Source organism: Amblyomma americanum, chromosome 2, assembly GCF_052857255.1.
Source record: "Amblyomma americanum isolate KBUSLIRL-KWMA chromosome 2, ASM5285725v1, whole genome shotgun sequence".
NCBI classification, from domain to species: Eukaryota; Metazoa; Arthropoda; class Arachnida; order Ixodida; family Ixodidae; genus Amblyomma; species Amblyomma americanum.
In genome coordinates, this window is record NC_135498.1 from 121,721,679 (window position 1) to 121,732,375 (window position 10,697).

The 10,697-nt window shown below is 47.6% G+C and overlaps 1 long non-coding RNA gene across 1 annotated transcript; it reads right to left on the reverse strand.

Annotated features, from left to right (window-relative positions):
• Window positions 1–2,896: 2,896 nt before the first annotated feature.
• LOC144119034 (uncharacterized) lies at window positions 2,897–10,304 on the reverse strand. The gene is made up of 4 exons (XR_013312239.1): window positions 10,180–10,304; window positions 8,639–8,772; window positions 5,493–5,664; window positions 2,897–3,107 (listed from the first exon to the last, which is right to left on the reverse strand). It is a non-coding gene; the product is annotated as an uncharacterized LOC144119034 (long non-coding RNA).
• Between the last annotated feature and the right edge of the window lie 393 nt (window positions 10,305–10,697).

Below are 10,697 nucleotides of genomic sequence, written 5' to 3' on the forward strand. Positions count from 1 at the left end.
CAATTAAATTCCGATAAGGAAGGGCGTCAGGCAAGGAGACACGATCTCGCTGATGCTATTCACCACCTGTTTGCAGTTGGTATTACGAGGCCCGAATAGAGAACAGCTGTGGGCAAGAGTTAATGGAGAATACCTAAATAATCTGCGATTCGCTGATGACATTGCCTTGCCGAGTCACTCAGGAGATGAAGTGCAAATCATGATCAATGAGTTACATAGAGCAGAAAGGTGGGTCTAAAAATTAACCTGCAGAAAACCAAAGTAATGTTCAACAGTCTAGCAAGGAAACAGCAGTTCACAATTCGCAGCGAGGTGCAGCAAGTGGTAAAGAATCTACTTAGGGCAGGTAGTGGCAGCGTATCCGCATCACGAGAGGGAAATAACTAGAAGGGTAAGAATTGGGTGCAGCGCATACGGCAGGTTTTCTCAAATCATGAATAGCAGATTACCAATATCCCTCAAGAGAAAAGTGTACAACAGCTGTACCTCAACCGTACTCTCCTAAGGGGCGGAAACGTGGAGGCTAATGAAAACGGGTAAGCTTTATTTAAGGACGACGCAGCGAGTCATGCTATAAGCTATGAGTCCGGAAGCGGGCTTAGTGGGTAAGGGAACAAACGCGTCTTAATTACATCCTAGTCGAAATCAATAGGGAAAAATGGGCTTGGGCAGGGCATGCACTGCGACGGCAAGATGACCGCTGGTCCTTAAATGTAACGAAGTGGATTCCAAGAAAAGGCAAGCGTAGCAGAGGGAGGCAGAAAGTTAGGCGGCAAGATGAGATTATGAGGCTTGCAGGCATTGGATGGGCGCAGCTGGGAAAGGAGAGGGTTAATTGGAGAGACATGGGACAGGCCTTTGCCCTGCAGTGGGTGTAATGATGATGACGAAGCTGCCCTCTAGAGCACTCCTTTTTACAATGGGAGTGTGCTTGAGGACACCCGACTACAATTCAGCACCATTATGTTTATATCGTGCAGACCGCGCAAGAACCATGACGTCATGCGTGGTTGAGCACTCGAGACGAGTAGCGCGCCGACCATTGACATTACAATCTTCGTCGGCGCCACACAGAATACAAGCCAGCTGACCGAGTCTGAGTTTCGACATCCATTTGTCAGGGTGGACTCAGTGAAAACGTTTTCGCCGCTACTGCGGGCCGTACAAGATGATTCGCCTGCTATGTCAGCGGGACTCTCAAGTTGTTCTTGATGGAGTGACGTAATCCGTGCGACGCCGAACCCGAGGAGAAGTTGTGCGCGTCGTGGGTCGAAAGCCATTTTATGAGCGCTTATGTAACCATGCTTTCATGCTCATGCACTTTATTTCAAGGAGAAAGGTTTATATGTTCCATTGATTCAAAGCTACTAGTTGTCGGCGTCAGAGCACAAAAGATCGGAAAGCCAAGGAGATGGCAAGGAGTAGAGAAGGAGACAACTTTATTTCCCACAGGTGCAGCCAACGAGAACAGGTGGGTCCTGTGCGGCCCCCATGGTGGGGGCGACGTACTGGGCCCATGAAATGAGTGAAAGTTGCGTGGTCTTATGCGGCTTGTTGAAGAGTTGGTCCCAGCATTCCGCGGAGGGAGCTGGCAGGAAGGCCCGAGGGGAGGGTTATTTTCGCATCCCCAGAGGATGTGCGCCTGAGTGGCGGACGATCCGTTCTGTCAATTTGGGCATGTGGGGTCGTATTTCCCAGCGGTGATCAGGGGTAGTGATGAGTGGCTGAGAAATAAGAGCGTCTGATTTCTTCGAAGCAGGGTGGCTTATGTTCGTTCGAGGCCGGGTTTGAGAGGTGGGAAAGGGTGTCACGTCTTTTTATGAACATAGGTTATATCGGCACAAGTCTGGGGGGCTTCAGCAAGTGCTCCAGGATGCGCGGCGCGGCCGCCGGGATTGTTAACCCTCGGGCAAGTCGGCCGGTCCCTTCCTTACCAGCCTGTTATGCGTCAGTGGTGTAGGCAGGGGCTTATATTTTTTCAATTTTTTTAGGTTGCCCAAACCTCATATATGTCCCTTCGTTACCACAGTTGACCTCATGAGTGGGTACCCAGATTAGGTTAATTTTGCGGTCGGGAGTGCAGCCGCGCAGAATGCTTGAGGCGGCAATGAAGATGCAGCCTGCCGATAAGTTTAGGATTGCTCGTTTTCAGTCACCGAGAACTGTGCGCGTACCGCGGTCAGCGATAACCAGCGCTATCGCTGTATCTTCTGCTGCGGCGGGGGAGGGGGCGCACACCGCGGCGGCGGAGATAAGTGTAGATCGCGGCGTGGTTTCACGGACCACGTAGGTGGCACCTTGCCTTTCCGCGTCCGTTTGTGTAGTGCGTTCGTGGGAACGATAGAAATCATCCAGTTCTTGGGCTTCGCATGTGGCAAAAAAAGGCGGGTATGTGGCAGGTAGTGGAGTGGGAATCGACTGGAGCAACTTCGGAGCGAGGACGCATTACCGCACTGTAAACCAAGTTACAGACTTAAGGGTGCATTACAGTGTCTGTAACTAACACCCTTCAAAAAGGATAACTTTAGGTAGCAAAGCCTCCTTATACAGGGCACTTTTCTCACAACTCCGCCCTTCTTTACCCGATGTATTGGAAGGTGGTTTACGTAACTTACACTCTAATATAATGGGTGTACCAGTCACACTTCACATTTAACACCCTTTTCAATTTTTCACTTTTATGCCGCGTTATTCATTTTAGGCTTTCCACTATATTTTGAGTAGCAATGTGAAGCTGTTCAATATATTGCATTTTATCAGTTGACATTTTAGCCACCCACACATGTAGTATGTGCTAGAGGCAATAGCTTGCCTTTTGCTTTGCAATATGAATGCCCAGAACATGAGAAGAGCATTCAAGAAAGGTCAGGCACGTTACACTGCATGCTCCGGCAAATATTTATTGATTTGAACCAGCAAAGGCAACTTGATGCATGCTTACAAACCATCAGACAATGCACTTTTACTCAGTCACATAAACATCCAGAAATTGGAGTTCGAATATGAAACAAAAGTTGCAGGCTCCTGGTTTGTAGCTCCTGTCGAACACGCAGTACGCACCCGTAAATGCATTTGCACTCTTGACAGCATCACCGACATGTTCTCTCCTGTAAAAAAAAGTAAAAGTTGCACTTTCTACAAATGATAGCTTTGGTGCCATGTACTAGTTGTCAAATTTAGGGCAGTGCAAGTTGTCACAAGGGGCTTGAAAAAAATTGTTTGAACACTTCAAAAGCACTAAAAGATTACTCGAGTTCTCCATGCCAAATCTAGGTCAATCTCCCATGCCATATTTGTAAAGCAGAATGTCATAATACTAGAAAACACCACCTTCCATATATAAAGAATTGTTGACCTCATGATGTGACAGACAAAAAGAAAGAGAACAAGGCAAATGGATGTCAAACTGGTGCCTCAAGTTTGTTTTCTAAGCAGTTATTTCTGCATTACATATGTCTATCGTTCAACTTTTCTGTGAATTTTCTTGCTTCTTTTCTTTTGACTGTACTCCATTGATTTTTTATTTAGCTAAATAGAGAAAGGGGTTGAGAAGGAAAGGCAGCCACACCTACTTGGGTGGACATAGTGTAGGGCCATGGTTTCCATGAAGGCATAAAGCCAGCAGTGGTCAATCCTGTTCCATCTGCCGTACCCTACAATGTCATGCTAGAATTTCCAAGCGGATAATCTACAAGTTCATGAGAATCAGTTGATGCCACTAGCGGGGGGGATGGACAAAACCATCAGCGCTTTCCACTTATCTCGCGCCTTTCCGACCCGCTGACATGTGTTGCACGACCTTACCAAACGCTCCATGTCCTTAAAACATCCAGACAATAGTATTCCTGTAAAAGCCTCTGGTTTGTTTTCCTGATTCTCAGGTTGTATGACCACGAATTGCCATGAAAAAGTCGTAGTAAGTCTTGTCGGTACTTCTGCGAAACGACTAATTGGTCTCGCCCCACCCCACGACTATTCTTGTAGCATTTAGGTAGTTTTCCTGAAACTGCGGCTTCGGTTGTAAGCGTACCGAAAGGGCCCTAAATTACCACTGTCGCGATAGGCAAGCATACGCTCTGTTCTTCCCCTACCTGTCAGATCCATACACATTTTTCTGCGTAATTGGATGGTGACGCATACAACAGATGGACAACATCCATCGTTGCAGCTGAGTTGCTTCCCGTTCACTAGCAGGCTATGCGAGTGAAGTCGCAACAGCTTCATGTTTTCACCGCAGTTCTGACATACGGGAGCGCAACCTTTTCTTTTTCACAGTTCACTGCTATGTGACCCTGCTCATTGCATCTGTAGCAAGAGAGCAGCCTCCTAGCCTGAAACGAGACTTTTTCTTTCTTCGCTTTGGCCACTTTTGCACCGTTCTCATTGTCTTCCCTTTTTTGAGCTTTATCGGAAGAAACTTTTCTTTCGTCTTTCTCAGCTGTAGAGTTCCCAAAGTGCCACTCGTGATGGTAATGCATACTTCTCCCGAAAATACGGGTCATATCAACTCTAGTGTTGTTAAACAGCTGGCGAGAAGCGAACTCCTCAATGTGTTCTGTAGCTTTGGTAGCAAACGTTACATTGTCTCGGTCCAGTAGCCAATTTCTTTCCTCTTCAGTGAGGCAGTTGTAAAACTGCTGCAACAACATCCTCTCCACAAGAGCCTGTCGGTCACTATAGGACCCGGTGCGCTTAAGCCATTCGACCAAGTTAGTTTGCAGCTTGTACAAAAAAATCGGGATGGCTCTTGTCCCTCGACTTCTTAGCTCCCCGAAATCACTGCGTGAACGATTCTGCGCTAAGTATACATTCGTAGAAGGCAAGCCTTGACGTTCTCGTAGTTGTCCGCGCCCTCCTTGCTGAGCCGCGCGACAACCTCCGATGCCTCGCAGGGCAGTACAGTCAGTAGCCTTTGATACTAAGTCTACCAATTGAAGGACAGTTGGCCGCACGTTCGTCCAAAATAGAGACAGATATCCCCTGACACCACATATGGCTGCATGTTCCTAGACATCTTGAACTCTACCTCCTCGTTGAGAAGCGGTACCGCTTGCTGAAGACAATTGCCCGACCTCTTGATCAACTCCACTTCTGACGTACGGAGCTCTATTGCCCGTTCCTGTTTTTTGCTTGATTCTCTCTTTCACGCTCACGCCTTTTCTGCTGTCTGAGCTGCTCTTCCATTTTTTGTTCAATGATGTTCCACGCCTCACTGAGCTCCTCATCATCTGCCCCCAAATCAGTGATTGCCTGAATAATCATGGGTTTTCGTGCAAAAGACTTTTGTATCGATCCCCAATTCCTCATACAAAAGCAACAGATCCGGCTTCTGCAGCTTTTGTAGGTCCACTATGCTTCTGAGTCTAGGCTATTTCCAAAACAACTATGCCAAAATACCAACCCTCGATGATTTAAGCACATGTCTCTACCAGTTCTAAATTTTAACCCTCTTTTAGAATCTGGACCACATCAGAGGAAAGCCAAGCACTCACCCACACATGTGATCATGTCCTGAGACAGCTGCTCTCTCGTTGGCTGACCGTTGTTACCGCTTGTAGGTTCCGATCTCACCGCTGGTCGCCAGTTTTCGTGGTGCAGGGGCTCACTCGAACCCGGGCGCCTTCGGGTAGCGTGTCCGAGTCATCGGGCTGAGGAAATATGGAACTTGAAGTTTGGGAAAACGAAAAATAAGCTGGTTTACTGGCACTTTGAAGAAACTTTTACATAATTGCATAATTTACATAATTTATAAAAGAGCAAACCGTCAAATGGTAGAAGTCCATAGCGTCGAGCGACTGGATAAGCCTTGTCGTCAGGGCCCAGAGCAATCGTTCGCACTCAGGTCGCCTGTTAAATATCCCAAGGCTCCGCCCCTCCACAAGTCGGCGGCTAATTCAACACGTGGCACTGATCGGTAGAATGACACAGCACATAGCACGCGGAGGCACTCGTGGGAATGGGCGAGGAGCATTCGGGGGTCCGCCGCTACCTCGCTCAGAAGAGCGGGACGTCTCTGTGTCACCACTTCGCGCACATTTGCGTGCGCTCCCAGGCACCCTTATAGCGTGTGGGGGTAGCGGTCTCGGTCACAGAGGAGATGTCCTGGACTCAGCGTGGCAAGCTCAGCCGGAGGCCAGCTACCAAGTGACAAGGGGGTTGGTCGTTTGGTGCCTGGCTTTCGCCGGTCGCAAGCCAGAGAATGGGTCGGAGCCAAAGGTTCCCAAAACAAAACAGTTTATACAGCTAAGAGACGATACAGAGGAATTTACAATCACTCGTACTAGCACAAAGTGATTTACAAACACAATGCAACTCATGCAAAGGCACAATCGAGAGAGATTACAATTTCACAGAACCTTTGCACCTAAAGTGCACTAACACAGAGAGAGACAAACACAATTTGTTCACCGGGCACTGCGACAGTCCGACGACCTGAGGAGCACGACGGGGCCGATCCGCAGACTGGCGGACGTTGCCTCGCTGGTCCGTGGCTGAGCGGTGGTCTCCCGGGAGTCGAGCGGGAGCGCTTCTCGGAAGCTTAAACGGCGGCTCGGGATAACAGACAGCGGTTGCAGCCCCTCATTTATAGGCGCAGCCCGCCTCTGTTCTTCGCGCTAAGGCAGGCGCGCACATACAGGCAGTATAAATTGCACAACCTCCTTCTCCTTCTCGTGCCGGGAACGCGACCCCATTGGTCGAGCGCGGACACCGTCTTCCAGACATTTCTGGTTCCATCTCGCGTGCGAAGACGCCAGCGCGAGAGTGAAGAGGGGAGGGTGCCACTTTACCGCGGAGAAGGTCACGCCCTCTCCGTCGACAACGAGCAGAAACTTCGACATTCTTGAGAAATCGACGCCGCGCGTGGCTGTGATTACTTTGGCGCGCCGCCGGCGAGCTGAGTGAGAAGCGTACGCAAGGTTTACGCGCTCTCCAGGGTCCTTCCCCGCTGTTTTTTTTTTTATTTTACCGCGCGCGGGCGTGATTGCGTACGCGCAGCGCGGTTTTTTTCGAATATGCGCCGAATTTCGCGACACTCTGTCAAAAACAGGTGATTCATGCGGGTGCTGCGGTCACTGCAGCGGCGGGCCGCAGGTCGGCTCCTGTCAGTCAATGCTAAACACTGGAAGGCATCGTGCCCTCTTCCCTCTGTTGTCTTGTCCATCGTTAATGACGTCTCGCGGCGAACCAGACAAAGGGTAGGCCATCTCCTTCCCCTCCATAACAGCGTGGGAAAGATTCCGCAGGTAGGTTCTCAGAGACAGCCTTTTTTTTCGCAGGGTAAACGAGGGGTCCATAGACGTGTCCTCAGCAGGGTTGCAACAATGCCAATGAACTTCGTTCATATTGGCCTTTCAAACACATGCTCTGATATGCAGGTACTTGCAGAATTTCGTTTGAACTGCACTGAAAGGCACAGCTCTAATTCGATGAAATTGATTGGTACTAGAGCAACTGGCATAGCCACACACTGCTAGAAAAAGGTAGTAAAAAGGTGGTGACGGCTGCTGTTACTACCTTTTTTTAACAGTTGCTACCTTTTTACTACCTTCTTACGACCCCGATGAAAAAGGAGGTAGTAAAAATGCAGTAAGTACAGCTGTTACTACCTTTGTACTACGTCATTACTACCTCATCGAAAGCAGAGGTAGTAATTACGGCTGCTACTCGTATGACACCATCCGGAACAAAAGTTGGCGAATATACAATTGGAGGTATATATGTTAACGGTTCGAATCTCCGTCAAGAACTAGACTCCAACCTGAGAGTCGTATGGTATATGCAGTGGGAAGTCGTATGACACCACCAGCAGCAGTGTACAAAAAACGGATACGTAAAATATCGATACGAAAGTCTAGAGAAATCGCTGCCAGTGGTGTGCTCCCACTCCTCGCGCTCCTGGTCACATGTGCGGCGCCCACCTACGCGTTAGTAATGGGCTAGTGCGATTGTAGTTTTTTGCATTACTTTTGGTTTTGTCGAAGCCATATAAGAGCTCTGCTTCTAGCACTGGAGTCATATTTTTGCAAAGCAAAGTTTTGCAGCGATGAGGCAGTGCCTGGCGTCTAACCCAGCATTCAGATTAGAGGTTGCTTTAAATGCTGTCTAGAGGTAAACGTTGGCAATGGCAGTTGCTGTCTCTGGCTTCGAAGGTATTAAATGAAATTAATGTCTAGTCGCTGTTACTACCATCAGAGGTAGTAAATGCTAGTAATTGTAGCTCCTGTTGCTACCAAGTAACCATTACTACGTTGCAGTTACTACCTGCAGTTACTACCTAGGTAGTAACATATGTGAAAAGCAGTTACTACCCTGAAAGTTAATAACTACAACTACCTTTTTGTTGAGAGTGCATAGTCATGGCAGCCAGTACTAAATTGCTGTGATGGCATTAGTGTGGTAGGTAAGCAAACAGAGTCCATTGCAGAATGCAATAAAATCAAGTGTATGAGATACCAAAAAGGAATGGGAAAATTATTGTAGCGCAGTGACATTCTGTAGTGCTCTTTAATTTTGCGGCGCAATCATACAATTAAAAATTTTCCAGAATTCCAGGGTCCCAGCTTCTTTTTATGCTGTATTTTTCATCACAATGCAGTAACAACCACCTGACAAGCTGTAGTTCTAAATGCACACCTACCTGGAATGTTTTCGAATTGTGGAAGAGAATGTTCACGACCCCTCCTGTGTTGAATTAATTGGGGTTGTTCCTCACCATACCCTCATGCAAGCCATCCACGTTCGGGTAGGGGGAAATCTTTGCCATCATCTGCACTGAAAAGAAAACAATCATAAGTTAAGAAAACGTAGTGAAATGCAACAATATTTTTTAATAACTGCAACAGTAGCAAATGGCATTGATGCCAATTTGCGCAGTCCCCAAGGTTTATGAAGGGTGCTTTTTGCCTCCAAAATGGATTCTCGGAAATTGAACAGTACTACTTCTGCGCAAAAAAAAAATTGAGGAGAGGAAAATTGTCAGCTGTACATTTGTTTTTCTAGCAACACTGACACTGCACCCTAACAGATGAATATTTTTAATGTGGGAAAGAAATCAGAATGTTCAAATGAGCACCAGGCACATAAAGGGAACTACCAAAAATTAAAATAAATAAAAACATGAAAAAGCAGCCCTCTAGGTCTCCATTTAAAGTAAAGAAAATATGTTTAGCAGCCTGGAATACCTGACATCATAAAATTAAATTGTATTTCCGGAAACCACTTAATGTGTGATCGGTCAGAACCTGAAATGATGTATTATTTTGTTTTGTTTTGAGGACTGCCTTGTGCGCCTTCTGTAAATGCACAAAATTCTGATCCCTTACTCATGCACTTGTTTTTTGGTGCTTGCATTCAGCAGTAATCAATTCTAACGTAACCTGCTGCATACAGTTCTCAATGGTGACTCTCAGTAAGCGACTTTCATGCCTGTAAAAGCAATGGAAAGCGGCTAAGCAAAACAAACTAAAATTACTGAGCACCGGACAAACATCATCACTTGGAATAATTGGCAGATATGGCCTCAAAACACACGATGGATACTCCAAGTCAGGAATTGTGTGATCTTGAAATTTGACATATTCATCTAAATTATTGTCCAGGCACCTGCACAGAAAATTAGGATCTCATGAAAATTACACTGTAACAGAAGGTATTCAGACATATACAAGTACGTTGGCAAAGCCTTAAATAAAAAGTAACGTGGACATTTCCATGTAACAGCCACAAAGCAGTCGCAGATAACTGAAAATGCCAGACAGCTCGCACACATAACACTGGAAAGCTCTCTGGCACACACTACTTCCATTCCTCGTACCATATGAATGGCAGACTCCGCGTAGCACATTATGCAACGCCAAACAGACCTAGCGGCGCAAACGGCCGACGGCTACCGGCATGGCAAGAACGTGTCATCGCACGCCGAGGGCGGAGCGGTTCTCCGACGGCAAGCGGTGCCGGTGAACGAGTCAGCAGCACGGAGCAATGGCGGGGACGTTGTTTATGAGAAAGGAGATAAGCGGCGCCGGTAGCGGCGGCGCGACGCCGCCATTACGGAATAGATTCGTGCACATGCATTTTAAGCCCTGAGGCGACGAACGAGTGACGAAAGCAAAAGCTGCGCACTTTTTTTCCTGGAACTGTGAAATAGAGGCCATAATGAATTTCTACATCACAACTCACCTGGAACGTGTCGCTCCCAAAGTGCATTTCAACACATGGCAGAGTGCAAGCACTGGCGGCGGCTCTCCAGCTGCGCAGTTTGTGCTCGTTCGCACTCAACTTTTATCGGGCCCAGCGTTGCCAACAGGTGCGTCGCCGATGTCATTTTCCGGCCCTGTTTGTAGAGACAGGGCAGTATCCTCGCTGGCAGCACGAGGGAACATACATAATCTGACGCACCGGCTACACGTGCAGCTTTCTGTGCGCGCGAACTTCACACAACCAGATATGGATACGGATGAGGCCCGTTTCATATGCTGCGACTGGACCGAAAATATCCGGTGTAGTCGGTGAGGCCGCAGTGCGATTTTCGGTCAGTGCTTTCACATGCCACACCGACACAACGAATTCGGTCGGAGGAACAGACAAGGTCCCTTGAAGATTGCATAGACAACCCATTATTAACCGCTACAGAAACATCACACAGATTGTGTTGATGATTTTATTACTAGCGTATTTTTAGATGCAAGGCATTATTC